The sequence below is a fragment of the Thalia democratica genome, chromosome 4 (assembly GCF_965202585.1).
Source record: "Thalia democratica chromosome 4, ktThaDemo2.hap1.1, whole genome shotgun sequence".
Classification (NCBI taxonomy): Eukaryota; Metazoa; Chordata; class Thaliacea; order Salpida; family Salpidae; genus Thalia; species Thalia democratica.
In genome coordinates this window covers 36202334-36216630 of record NC_139168.1, presented here as the reverse complement: position 1 = coordinate 36216630, position 14297 = coordinate 36202334, and positions in this window count along the sequence as shown.

The following is a 14297-nucleotide window of genomic DNA, read 5'->3' as shown; positions in this document are numbered from 1 at the left end:
AAATAATGTTTGTTAAAAACATGTACCAGAAAAAATTAACTTTTAAAACATTTTTTTTTAATTAAAGTTTTAGTTTATTTTTTAAAGACAGTAATAAAAATTTTTACTTTTAGTGAGCTTTAAAGGGAAAATTATTTAAACATTTTGGTATTATAGGTTCACTAAGGATAAATATAGTGGTTTACAAGTTTTTTTATGTTATTTGTACTAGCATTAATTTATAGTGTCATTACTAATAATTACAGTTTTAATTTATTGAGAGCTGCTATTAACATATGTGTTTATTTAATTCTAATTAGACTGTTTTAGCCTGTGATAACTTTTATAGTAAACACTATAGACAGAAATAATACTCTATGTAAAGAGAAAATAATCATAATAATTGCATATATTTGTAAAGTTAAATTATTTCTTTGCTGACTTGTCAAAAACTACAATTAGAATTAATTTGTATTTTTTTTTTGTATTTTTAATTGTATAATAAAGCCTAGTAGTTTAGTAGTAAAGGGGGTGTCCCGCTTACATTACATAGCTTTTTTATGCAAAAGAGAATGTATTGTGCTTTTCTCTTTTTTACTTTGATGTAAATAACAAAAGCTTTTATTTGTCAAAATGTTACGAAATATTAACAGATTGAATTTAACTTGTATTTTGTAACACACTTAAAGTAAAAATTTTAGTTATAAGCCTTAAATTTATCAAATTTCTTTAAATTGTTAAAACACAAGCACATTTTTCAAGTTAAGGTGGAGTGTTAGCAGAGAAAGTAATTATTTTTTTTAATTTTAGGCATCTTTAATCTTTATTTAGTTAATCCACATTAATTCGCAACAACATATAAACAGTTTTAAAAGTACTGTATGCTTAAAGCATAAGAAAGTTTATAAATCATTTCGGCTTGTTAAACTAAATAACGGTAAAGTTTATGTTATATAACTCACTGTGACTTTAGTGTAAGGGTTAAAATTGCATGCATTCTAATCAAATGCACTTTAAAGAAGTATGTTAAATGTACTTACTACTTACTTTTTATAGAGTTTTTAAATAAGTTCAAATATGTTTAAAAACTTAATTTATAGATAGACTAATGTAAAAAAAATCGATACTTTTAAAGAACTTAGTTAACTATAATTACAGGAATTTTTTTGTAAGTGTCTACATCGTACATACTAATTCCAAGTAAGAATATACATATTTAGGTATAATCTTTAATAAAACGAAAATGAGTAAAGTAACTTAAGTACATATGATCTTAGTTGTAATCGGTGTATTTATTTAGTTACATTTTCTAGAGTTTTTACCTAAGTAAATCTTAAAAATAAAAGCATAGGTTACAATAAAACAGTTTTAATTATTGTAAAAAAGTTAAGCTATTTACTTTACACAGGCTTATAAACCTAAAGCTCAGTCGTGATGTGACCATAATAGTACTTGCTGAGTCAACAACAATTAAAAAAAAACTGTTGTTATTCTTAATCATAACTATTGAGAAAATATTGTTTTGATTAATTTTTAATAATAACAAGCTGGGTTAGAGGTAAGGGTATAAAAAAACAACTTAAAAAAGCTTTAAAAATTTTAGCTGACTCAAAAAGTATGTAAATAAGACTGAGCTTTAGGTTTACTATCCCTTTACACATAATTTATGATACATTTTTCAGTAATTTTAATATACTCAAAAACTTAACTTTAAAAACAGAGGTTGATGTAAAACAATTTTAATACTTTTATATTCGATAACCGAAAGGTTTTTTCTCACACCAAGTCCTTTGACCAAACTTTTTTGTTTTTTTTTTTGTCGTTTGATAAACCATTGTGAACTGTTTAGATAACTAAAATTATTTCACTTTAAATAACTTCTAGGTCCTAGGACGTACTCCCTTTTTATGAGGTATATGAAATTTATTACATTTCAAATAAATTTCTCAAGCCAAAAAAACTATATTCTAAATAAGTAAAACTTAGATAACTGAAGTTTTTTAATGACTTTAAATTACAAAACTTATTAACTTGTTTCAAAAGCATGTTAAGAAATCCTTCAGATACATGTTTACTGTAGTTTGCACAAGCTAAATTAGTCATTGGCAGTGACTCACTGCTTTTTATATAAGATCAAGAAGACTAATTTTTTAACCTTAAAAATGGGTCTGTTTTATAAATCAAAAATTAACTTTAGTTTTTCTCTACTATTTACTATTTAAATACTATGCATTGCATTCTAATATCACAAAAGCAAATAAAAACCTACTAATTTGAATTTGTCTATATGATATTTAGTACTCAACCCCCTAAACAACTTAACTCGTCCAAAAGAAGGCAATACTACACATTTTGAAATACACTGTTTTGAATTACTCTATTTAAACATTTTCTGAAAAAAATATCGAAAAAATTAAAAGCTCATTTTAATTAAAATCAAAAACAGTTAGAAAGGTTAAATCAAAATGCTTTTTAAGGTATATTTATATTGTTTATTGAACGATAAAAAAGCGCTCAAAAAGTTTGGTCTAAGGACCTGGTATACAAAGGAACCTTTCGGTTATCGAGTCGTACACCACACTTATACACTATTGCTATGATTTATTCATAGAAGTATCTTAAAAAACCAGCACACATTTATATCTATTGAAATATACCATTCATCGTTTTTTATTTCTTTTCAAATACATTATATACAAATTGTATATGTTTAAATTTTTCAAACTAATGTTTCTAAATTGATGTAAATACAAAAAGAAAATTATAACACTGATGATTAATAAAACTAAACCTGAAGTTTACTTTCAGTTCACTATATGAGCCGGGCTTGAAATTTATTTTGGGTTTAAAGCAGAAAATATGTAATTAAGAAACAGTTTTATAACTTAATTGTATTATGAAAATCTAAAAATTAAATGTTTGGTTCTTAAATGAAGATTCTTAAATTAGTTGTTATAAAAAATTAATTAAATAAAATGCTAAGTTTAAAATTTGAATAAAGTAGAATGTAAACATATAGAAAATATATATTTAACGATATAACTATTAAAAACGGTACTAAACCAACACAAATAGAACTTTCTGAAAAAAAAAAATTGTTAGTTATAGAAAATTTTCTAGTAGAAATAGGGTTTTATTCTATTAAAAAAAAGACTTTTTAACTAACTTTTTTAAAACAGTTTATAAAAAATCAATTTAAACTTTAGTCTTAGTACAACGCGCGCACAATTCCCACCCAATAAATTCCTACCCGTATTAATTACAACCTAATCAATTTCAATCTAATCAGTTCTCACCCATATCAGTTTTCACCCGTATCAATTCCCACCCGAATGTTTCAAATAAGTTTAATTAACAAAGCTAAGGTTAAGGTAAAAGTACAATTATGACAAAAGTTAAATTGTTAAAAAGTTTATTACTTAACAATTGTTTCACGCTAGTGCGATGATCACAAGTAAAAGTAAACAAACTAATAAGTTGCAACTTATTAGTTTGTTTACTTTTACTTGTGATCATCGCACTAGCGTGAAACAATTGTTAAGTAATAAACTTTTTAACAATTTAACTTTTGTCATAATTGTATAAAGGCTCCTTAATTGTGAAGCTCTTTAAAAATTTATTGTTAAAACAACTTCAATATAAGGTAAAAGTATGCTGAACTTTATACAAGATATAACTTCTTAACCTAGCTTTTCCGTGGAGCTATGTATTCTTGAACCTGAGTACGTTTTCATACAAACTAGAGACCAGTTCTACATTTTAGTAAAGGATAAAAGTAGGTCTTCACTCCAAAGTTCAAAAAAAACTTATTTGAAAAAATCAAAAATTAACCGCTTTAATTAGAAGTCATACATTTTCTTTTTATTACTTTTTAATTGTTTTAGCGTTCATTAGATGTCAAATTAATAGTTTATTACATTCACTAAGGATAAACTATAAGTTAACTTTTGAGTTTTAAAAAAATTGACAAAATAATCTAACCAAGAAAGAGATGTTATCTGTCTTTAGTTTATAGCTTATAATACACTTATTTATGAAATTTTTGTTATTCTTAGTTTGTTTTAATTTTAATGTTTTCAGCATAGAAGTTAAATTACATAAATTTAATACTGTTTGTCACTTTAACCATTATTTTATTATTGATTTAACAGTTTGGAATTACTATAGCGGTGAAACTGTGGAATGGAGTTTCTTAAAATATAAAATTCATTTTCACTCTCTTCCTGGATAAATTACTCAGTCAAATTTATTTTGAAGTACAAATTTACAATTGGATTTTACATAATGCAAAATATGATGCTATAAAATACTAGTTTTAAAATTGTAACAGAACATAATTTTTAATATTAATACAATTGCAATAAATCTAGTTCACTAACTTTACTTCTCAAAATCGCATTTAAACGACAGTTTTACTCAGCATAGAACTAATTTTAAACTTGCTTACTGCAATAGAACTAAAATATATGATAAACAATTTAAACATTCAAAATTTTATTTATACAAGTAAAAAACAAAGGTAAGCAGTAGACCAAAACTAAAAAACACAATGAATGAAAATAGATTAACAAAACTCGTATGTAACTTAAACAATAAGAACTTGTAAGAACAAAATCTTTAAAAAAATTAAATGTTTTCATTAATAGCTGCGTTATAACGGATATTTTAACATCGCACGCAACCGAGACAAACATTCAATTATCACCTTCATCTAATTTAACTAATTTTTTTAAGTATACTTCAGCATCCTCAGTGAAGAATGTGACTGGATTCACATGCAAACCACCCACAATGTTCCATACTCCAATTGCTCGGTCGTAATCTGATGATTTACATAATATATTTACAAAATATCAAGTTAATATAGGTATTATATGTTTAGTTAAAAATCAAAATATCATTTAACTTACACTTTAATTATTACGACTTACTTTGTCTAACAGTGTCAAGAAATTGGAACTCATTGCCCCTAAGATTGGTTCGTCTCAGTGCACCAAACATTGTATAACTTCTGAAGCAGTTCACTACGTCGCCCCTGGTATTGTCGAAGTACACGAAATGGTAATCTTTCCTATGACTATGATCACCGCGGCCAATCATAACAACTCGCATGAACTGCCCATGCCATTCCGGCATTGTATTAAATTCAGTATCGGTGCCCTTCTCTGGGTAAGTCAGCTATAAATAACATATATATATTAATGAATGAAAAAATCAAACTAAGGTATACTAGTAATTTTTAAATACATTTAAAAACCCACTAATAATATATAAAACAACTTACCATGAACCTGGTGGTTTCCAATTTTAATTTTTTTTTTCCTGCATGGTTTCATCTATAAACAATCTCATTGCCTTCCAAATTCTTCCGTACAAACGGAGTCTTTTGTTTGCTACGTGTGAATCACGATAAAAAGGAAAATTTTCATTGTTAACAGCCTCTACTACACTATCCATTGCTACCACTTCACTCAGGATTAAGACAACTTATCAAAAAAGAAACTGTTCAGTAAGTATATATTTAAACATTGTTATACCTACTAATTGTTTGTAGTTATATTTTTGTATTTAATAAATTCTTTTGGCAACTTTTGGTTTCAACGACTGTGTTAACAAAAATTACTTAAGTTAAATATAATGGAGAAATTATAAGATATAAAGAATGGTATAAAGGCAACATCAAAAGTTGATTTAAAATTTTTATAAAAATGTTTTTAGTTAATTTTCGGGTCTTTTTTGATTAAGAAAAAAATAATTATCAACATAAAGCAGTTTTAACCCAATGGAAGTACGGGAGTATTTAAAGTATTTTACTGTAAAATAAAATAAAAATTTAGTACTAGAAATATTTTTAATCTTTATAACTGCCACATACTTTAAAAAGGTAATATTAATGTTATTGTACTTTATCTGAGTTACATATGAAACTCTATATACGTTATTATTCAATATAGTTTATATTTAGAGCTAATACTATACATATTTTCATAGTACAGAAACCAATTAATAATATTCATGCATCGAAATCATACAAACTAACTTATAACTTCAATTTTTTATCTATATAAATATTAAATTCTACTAAGTTTAAGTAAATTAGTTGTTTTGAAACCGGTAATCTATCATACAAACTATTAATCCAAAACTACTTCGTTTAAAACGTATTAGCTCAAATTTTTAATATTCAGTATGCACCAATAACTGTTCTAGACTTGTTTTAGACGTTGCTTATTAATAGCAGACTGTAACCTTATAAAACAGCTTTATCTCTGTTAAAACCGATTTTTATTTAACATTTGTCTTTCAGGCCTTGATTGTTTTTTTTATTCACATAAACAAACTAAAATATAGGTCAACAGTCTTTTTAATAAAACTTCTCGGGTACCGCATTGTTCTAAAAACCTTCCAAGGTTCCCAGTCATTTTATATACTTTTATAAATCAAAATCAAAATTGTTCTAAACCGAAAATCATATTAAGTGTGTTATAATAAAGGAATAGTAACTATTTTATAAAAAACCTTATTATAGTTTATATCACAAAAACTTTTTTTATTGTCTTTAAAAAGTATTTCTTTAGGTGAAAAGTACAACACTGCTCGCAAATGTTTGCTTTGCGGGCTGCAGTTTTCCAACCGCTAAACTGAAATTTTAAGGTCATTGTCGTGATGTTATATTTTGTATAGTTTAGCCTTATTTTTTTAATTTTCTAAAACTTAATGTTTAACTTTTTAAATCTTTTGTTTGAACAACATTAGAATTTTTCGTGGATTATTGTTGAATAATTCTTGTTAAATAAAAACCATTATATTTTTCATATATTGTATTAACTTGAATTTTTAGTCCTGAATCAAAAATGCAGACATTTTTTATAGACGGTTGTGATTCGAAACAAATTCTGATGTTTTTTTTTATTATGTATATATAGTTTATTGAACGACAAATGAAAGCGCTCAAAACTTTTGGTCCTAAGACCTGGTGTACGAAAAAACCTTTCAGTTATCGAGTTACGCACCACTTGGATACCTTTTAACGTCTTTTCCAGGATATTTTTTTATAAATATTTATAATTTTTACACCATTTTTATAAATTTTCACACGTATTTATAAATTTCACACCATACTTTTAACCAAATTTAAGTTTTTTTTTAATTTACAAACATTCTCTTTTTTGCTTTTGATAAACTAGATTTTGTTTTTAAGTCTTATAACTTCCATTTATACAAACATTAACCTATTCTATTCCAAATTTAAATGTAATATACAAAGTAAGCAAAAAGTCAATTAAAAGTTGTACAAGCAAAACACTAATAACTTTTTGACAAAACTTTTTACTTTTATAAATTGTTAAAAATAAAAAAAAAAAAAAAAAAAAACTGGTTTACTTACTAATTTTTAATTATAAGATTTAAACGTGGATATGATATCTAAGTATATTACGTTCTAATTTTAAAAAACAATAATTCTTATAGTTTGGTTAGTAATACTTGACTAAATATAACTTATTTTATTAATTATTTAAAGGAATAAGCTAAATAAAAAAAACAACATGTTTTATCATAACAACTATTGTTTATTGAATGACAAAAAAAGCGCTTCAAATAATTTTATTTTAAGACACGGTGTACAAAAAAAGCTTTAAGTTATCGGGTCGTACACCACATAGATAACTTTTAACGTCTTGACTAGAACAAGACAACTTTTTGTAATTACTTCTTTTGACGTCTTGTCCAGGACAACTAAACATGTACAATTTATTTTTTCCCGAACAAAGCAGAAAAAGATTTATATTGTTTATTGAACAACAACAAAATACCCTCAAAAGGTTTAGTCCAAGGACCTGGTGTACAAAAAATCTTTCGGTTATCGGGTCATACATCGGAACAGTTTAACGTCATGCCCAGGACCATATATGATTATTTGAAAAGGTTTTTTCTATTTTTTCTAAGAAATATTGAAGTTTTATTTAAACATAACGCCAATATTGTCTTCCCTACCTTAAAAAATCATTCATCTGTGTACAGCCGAATAATTTTTAACCGCTGCAATATTTTTTATAAGTTTTACCTTGATAGACAAAATATAATTTTTATATAATCTCTAAAATATAGAAGACTTAAGCTGGAACACTTTTTGTTTTAAAACTAGTTAACAGTGAAATTAAAATTAATTAAACTATTTCAGCCTTATAAATAAAATGTATTTAAAGAGGTAATAACAGAAAGTTTACATGCAGATATTATTTTTATAATGAGTTTAGGATATAAATTTTTCATAAATTCAATTATATTGTTGAATAAACTCTTAAATTATGTATTTTCAAGTGAAAAAGCAAAATGGTTTCCAATAAAGCTTTAAGTTTTTTATATAAAATTTATATTTGTAAAATTTAACAATAGTTTTTGAATATGTTTTTCTCAATCGTTATTTTTTATTTGTAATCAAACCCTTTCTCCTAGAACATAATTTTTAGTTAACTCAATTTATACGTTTTTTATATTGTGCATAGGTGTCTGAGTTATAAATTCTATAACTTATTTTTGAAAAAGATGAGTTTTATTTACATTTCTTCTGTCTGTACTGAGTTACATACAAATGAAAAAGTCTGAGGCCGGCGAGGTACTTATGGCGAAAAACATACTTTTGTAAAACAACAAAACGAAATTTTTTGTCCTAAGGACTTACAATTTAACTCTTAATTTAATAAAAACTCGTTACTAAAGCTCTTTTATTGCTTATTTTATTACTTTTTTGTTTAGAAGTTATATTTCTATTATGATTACGATAACTATTTTAGATTAACTTGGGCCCGCGAAGACTTTTTTATATAAAGTGTGGCTGACGAGCATAATTTTGAAGAAAATCGGCCAGAGACTTATCTAAGACTGCCGACCATTTTTTTTTGTTTTATTTTTGTTACTACGATGTTTTGTATTCTGTTTTTTTTATTTTTAACAATAAACTTTAAATTATGTAATATAATTTGTTTATATAATGAACTTTTTGTGGTTTTTTACATTTGGTCACTTTTCATTTGTCTTTCAGTTTAAGCTGACTAAATGTTAATGCTTAAGTACAGCGTTAGATAATAAACAATAACAACCAAAATCCTTATATAACATTTTTATAAATAACACCAAGTCTAGTAGATGCGTTAGACAAGGAATTTTTTATCTTTTTCACTCTGACTTTAATCTTAAGAGACAGCAAAACTTTTAAAAACTTTCTATTTTTCTTAAAAACTGTTAAAAGTATTAATTTAGTTTTTTTTTTTACTAAACACAAAAAAAAAAAAAGTTTTGCAGCTTATGTTTTAGAATTAAGCCATACAAAAACTTAAAAACAGTTTATAATATTAATCATATATTTTTTTGAGACAAGCGAAAAAAAATACTTAAAATATTTGGTCTATGGACCTTGTGTACGAAAAGACCTCTTAAAACTCAAGTCGTACACAACATGCTTAATATAAACTATAATTAGCAACAAAAATTAGTATTTAAAAACCAAACTTTAAAAAAACAATAAAAACTTGTAAAAAATAATATCATAAAAAAATCTAAAATCTCAGGCCTGTTAACTTTTAATAGTTTTTGAAAAAATATAAACAGCTAAAATGAAGAATGCAATAATTGAAAGCTATGCTCTCAAGGATAACAAAAATTAAAAAATAAATATACAAAATTTAACGAATTTTTTTCCAAACAGTAAATAAGTATACATAAATTTAAATTTAACTTAAAACGAAAGTAAATATTAATACAGGGGTAAAATATGTTTATAATTTTCTATCAAAATAAAGAAGAGTAATAATTTTTTTTAAATTTCATTGATTAAAACTAAATCTCTTATGTCTTTTCACTACTTTTTAACAAGACAACTCTTTTCTATACACATAGTTTTTATCCCCTTCGTTTACCATCCATCATAGAATCTGATTCCACAAAAGAATTAAATTACAATTTTAAATTACTTTTAGTATAAAATGTATCAAACAAAGATAACTTAATACAATTATCATTATATTTGAATAACTATCTTCACTAGTGATCTACCGGACTCAGGATCCTAATTTGAAAATAATATCCGGATCCAACCGGATCCTAGTCTAAGAAGAATATCCGGATCCGTTAGATCACTGAATTTACTTTACACGTACTTCCAGTTTTTATACCTGAATTTTTATGTTGTTGGCTAGAAAAAGTCAAAGTTTCAAATTGTTTACAGCTCTGTAGCATCTTATTAATTGATGAGAAAATATTTAACATTATTGTAACTTACAGATTTAAAGTAAGAAAGTAAAGTTTTTTCTCATAGAAAAAGTTTTGTTTAAAAACTAATGTTTAAACAAAGATTTCTAAAAAACAGGTTTGTTTCTAAACTTTATGCTTACAATATATTTTTTAAAGTGTTCATGCTAACTCTCAAAGCTAAAACTTTTTGGATAAAGAAAAAATAAATACACAAAATGAATGTCGTTTTATAAAAAATTATAAAAATTGTAACGACATAGTCTTGTTTTGAGATCTCTGTTGATTCTGAAACTTTAGATTTCCTTAACATGTAAAGAAAATTTAAACATTAATTTTTCTATACTTTGTTTACTTCTTATAGTTGTTTTTATGTCTTTTAACTTAACTAAATACATTTTAAACGATTTTTAAATAATAAAAAGCTGTTTATAATACAGTATAATTTGTACAGCTTTTTTCCGGTGCATAACTTACTAAAAATATATAACAGAATGCATTTCATTTTCTTTAAATTTATTTAAGTACTTTCAAGTAGGACTCGTCAGAAATTGTTTCCTACTGGATTGGAATGAATACAAATTGAAATAAAATTATACTGCAGTTTAAAGTTTTAAGATATAAAATGACGTAATAATCAACTGTTAAAAATTAAATAAGTGCTAATGCTAAACAAATTTGGTATACTAATAAAACAATCTAAATAAAGAAGCGATAAAAAAAATTAAATTAAAACTATGCTTAAAAATAAAGTTTAACAAGAAACTAATTACTTTAAAATTACTAATATAAGGATTTAAAAAGTCTAGTTTGGTAAACGAACTTTTTTCTGCTTACATAAACTGGGCCTTAAAGATTGAATACATAAGGCTTCCAGAATATGCAATTGAAAAGAGTTCTCCGCTCTCACTAAGACTGAAAAATTGTCCTTTTTATAATTTTTAACACACTCAGGATTGTCCAACAAATGTTGCCCAATCGCCGAGAAGTATTTTTTAGTTGGTTTCTCAGAACGGCCATCAAACCACTTTTTCAAGACTTTCGGAACATGTTGATCGATTCTTACATGAAACCTTTGAGATGTTTTTCCCACGTAGTCACTACCACAGTGACAACTAAATTTATAGATGATGTTACTTTTTTCATGGGTGGGAGAAACATCTTTGTAAATTCCATTTAGAGGTCGATCGGTATACAAAACTGTTCTTAAATGAACAGAGCTGAAAACTTGGATTATTTCCTCTGAAATTTTCTTAGAAAACCTCTCAGAAATATTTCCATTTAAGGAAGTTTTAAGTATACTTGACACTTCTGAGGGCCAATCATTTTTAAAGCTGTTGAACTTCTAGCTCTTGTTATAACTTTCGAAACTAAGTTACCTGGATAACCAAGCGAAAGGAAAGTGTTTTTAAGTGTTTTCAACTCGCCTTCAAGAAAGCAAGGAGAACAAAGTCTAGTGAAACACTTTTTAAATCCTTATATTAGTAATTTTAAAGTAATTAGTTTCTTCTTAAACTTTATTTTTAAGCATAGTTTTAATTTAAAAAATTTTTATCGCTTCTTTATTTAGATTGTTTTAATTCTACTGAGTTTTATTAGTATACCAAATTTGTTTAGCATTAGCACTTATTTAATTTTTAACATTTGATTATTATGTCATTTTATATCTTAAAACTTTAAACTGCAGTATAATTTTATTTCAATTTGTATTCATTCCAATCCAGTAGGAAACAATTTCTGACGAGTCCTACTTGAAAGTACTTAAATAAACTTAAAGAAAATGAAATGCATTCTGTTATATATTTTTAGTATAATTTGTTTAAACCACTTTTTAAATTGTTTCTCCGGAAGTAAATTAAGTCTTTTACATAAAACCAGATAACAAGAAATTATCGAAGTATAAACAGTTTTTACTCAATCGTAATAAGTTTTTTATTCTTGATAATTTGGTTAGTTTTAGTATATATATATACAGTCATAGCAACAGTCATAACTGAAAACCAGACCAAGTTTTATGTTGGCTCAACTGGACTATCGTTCAAGAATCGCTACACAAAGCACAAGTACAGCTTCAAACACGAAAAACATAAAAATACGACAACTTTATCGCAGTACATTTGGAAACTAAAAAATAACGAAGTTAGTCTTAAAATTCAGTGGGAAATATTAACAAGAACGAAAAATAAATATAGTTTAAAAAACGGATGTAAATTGTGCAATGCGGAAAAAATCGAAATTTTAAAAGTTAAAAAATCTGAATCTCTAAACAAAAGAAACGAATTACAAACTGGCTGCATACATTATCGTAAACAATTTATCTAAAAACTCTGTTAATAATTTTGTCTAAAATCAATCTTATTGCTGTACATACAAGTTTGCTTTTTATTGAATAAAACTTGGCTGAAGACGCGTATTAAACGCAGAAACAGCTGTCCCTAGCAAAAGTTTATTTTGTGTATTATTTATATATATATATATATATATACTAAAACTAACCAAATAAATAATACGTAATAAAATGTTTGCTTTTATATTACACAGTTTTTATATAGTCTTAGCCAATTACTTTTCCCTGTTTTATTAATTAGATAACATTAATATAATCTAGAATTATTTAATCAAGTACCTATAGTTGCATGAAAATATTTCGTTTGACCCAAAAGAGCTGTTTTGTTCACGTAGGATTTGTAAAAATTTTAAAAACGACCACCTTTGTTTTAAGTTTTTACTATTTGTAGGAAGGGCGACACCTGCACTAGATAAATTATCATTCTAACTTCTTCGATAACATTTATTATAACTTTTATTTTACATGTAGAAATTGTTTAAAATAGTAGTATTTGTTTTGTGTATGCATTGCATAATACAAAAGAGGTAGTTTGTTGAAAAACAATGTTTGTAGTTATCCTACCAAAATTTAAAAAAAAAAGTTTGCCCAACATGGCTGGATAAGTGAGGAAGCACTGTATTTGTAAAAACAATCATTTGCATCAGCTATGCTTTTAGTTGGTTTAAGTGTTTTAATTTATGCAATATCATAATAAGCTTCAACTGTTTTTTAGTTTAAGTAGTTATTTTAAAAATTGTGATGTTAAAATTATAACATAAAGTTTTAGAGAGATGTGTTTAATTAGATTTTGTTTTTCATTTACAGACTTATTCAGAGTTTTGTTTTAATAAAAACTTTTTGACCAGTAATGTAACTTATCATTGACAAATTCAAGGATTATTTGACACGATCCCTATATATTCGTGATATGTGGTAGATGCGACCAAGCCCCAAAATTTGCTTACGATAAAAATTCATTGATGCAGAAATTACAATGATCAGTTAAAAATAATCAAGTTGAAGAATAAGCGATTGATATATGTTGAAAAATAACTTGGTTAAGTTTTATTTTCTTTATCAGTAGTATTAGTGAACACTTTTATTTTGTTAATTTACTATTACGACCCCCCTCCAATACCCAAAATGACTTCTAGGGGATATACATTACTTTCAAAAATATAAGGCTAAATTGGTCATCAGTCTAAATTAAAAAAAAAAAACGCGCACGAACCTTGAAGTGCGCACTTATGCATGTAGACCAATTTATTGTGGAAATAAATTTTCATAAAAATATTTAATTTACAAACCACCATTGGAAATCTTCTACATTAATGATTAAGTCCGTTTGGGATTAACTTAACTGGACTAGATTTTGGCATATTTCATACGAGCCTCAAAATTAAATCAAGTTAGTACTTATTTCGTATATTAATGAAATTAACATTCTTTATTATTAAACTTTTATTTAGAAGTCTTCTAAAAAATTAAGTTTTTTAATGTGCAGGTTCTTTTCTGAAGTCTAATTATTGTGGAAAATAAAAAAATAGCTTTGTATAAACGTTTTTTAATTTCTCCATTGCAAGGATCTACAATTAAGTTGACTTATTTTATCGATTTGTCAAAGTATCATAAAAAATAAATTTATTTGTATGTCTTCTAATTTTTTCTATTCAATTTTGTTATGTTTCTAAACCTCAAATTTAACTAAAATTATACTTTCACTAAATTCAAAAACACTAGA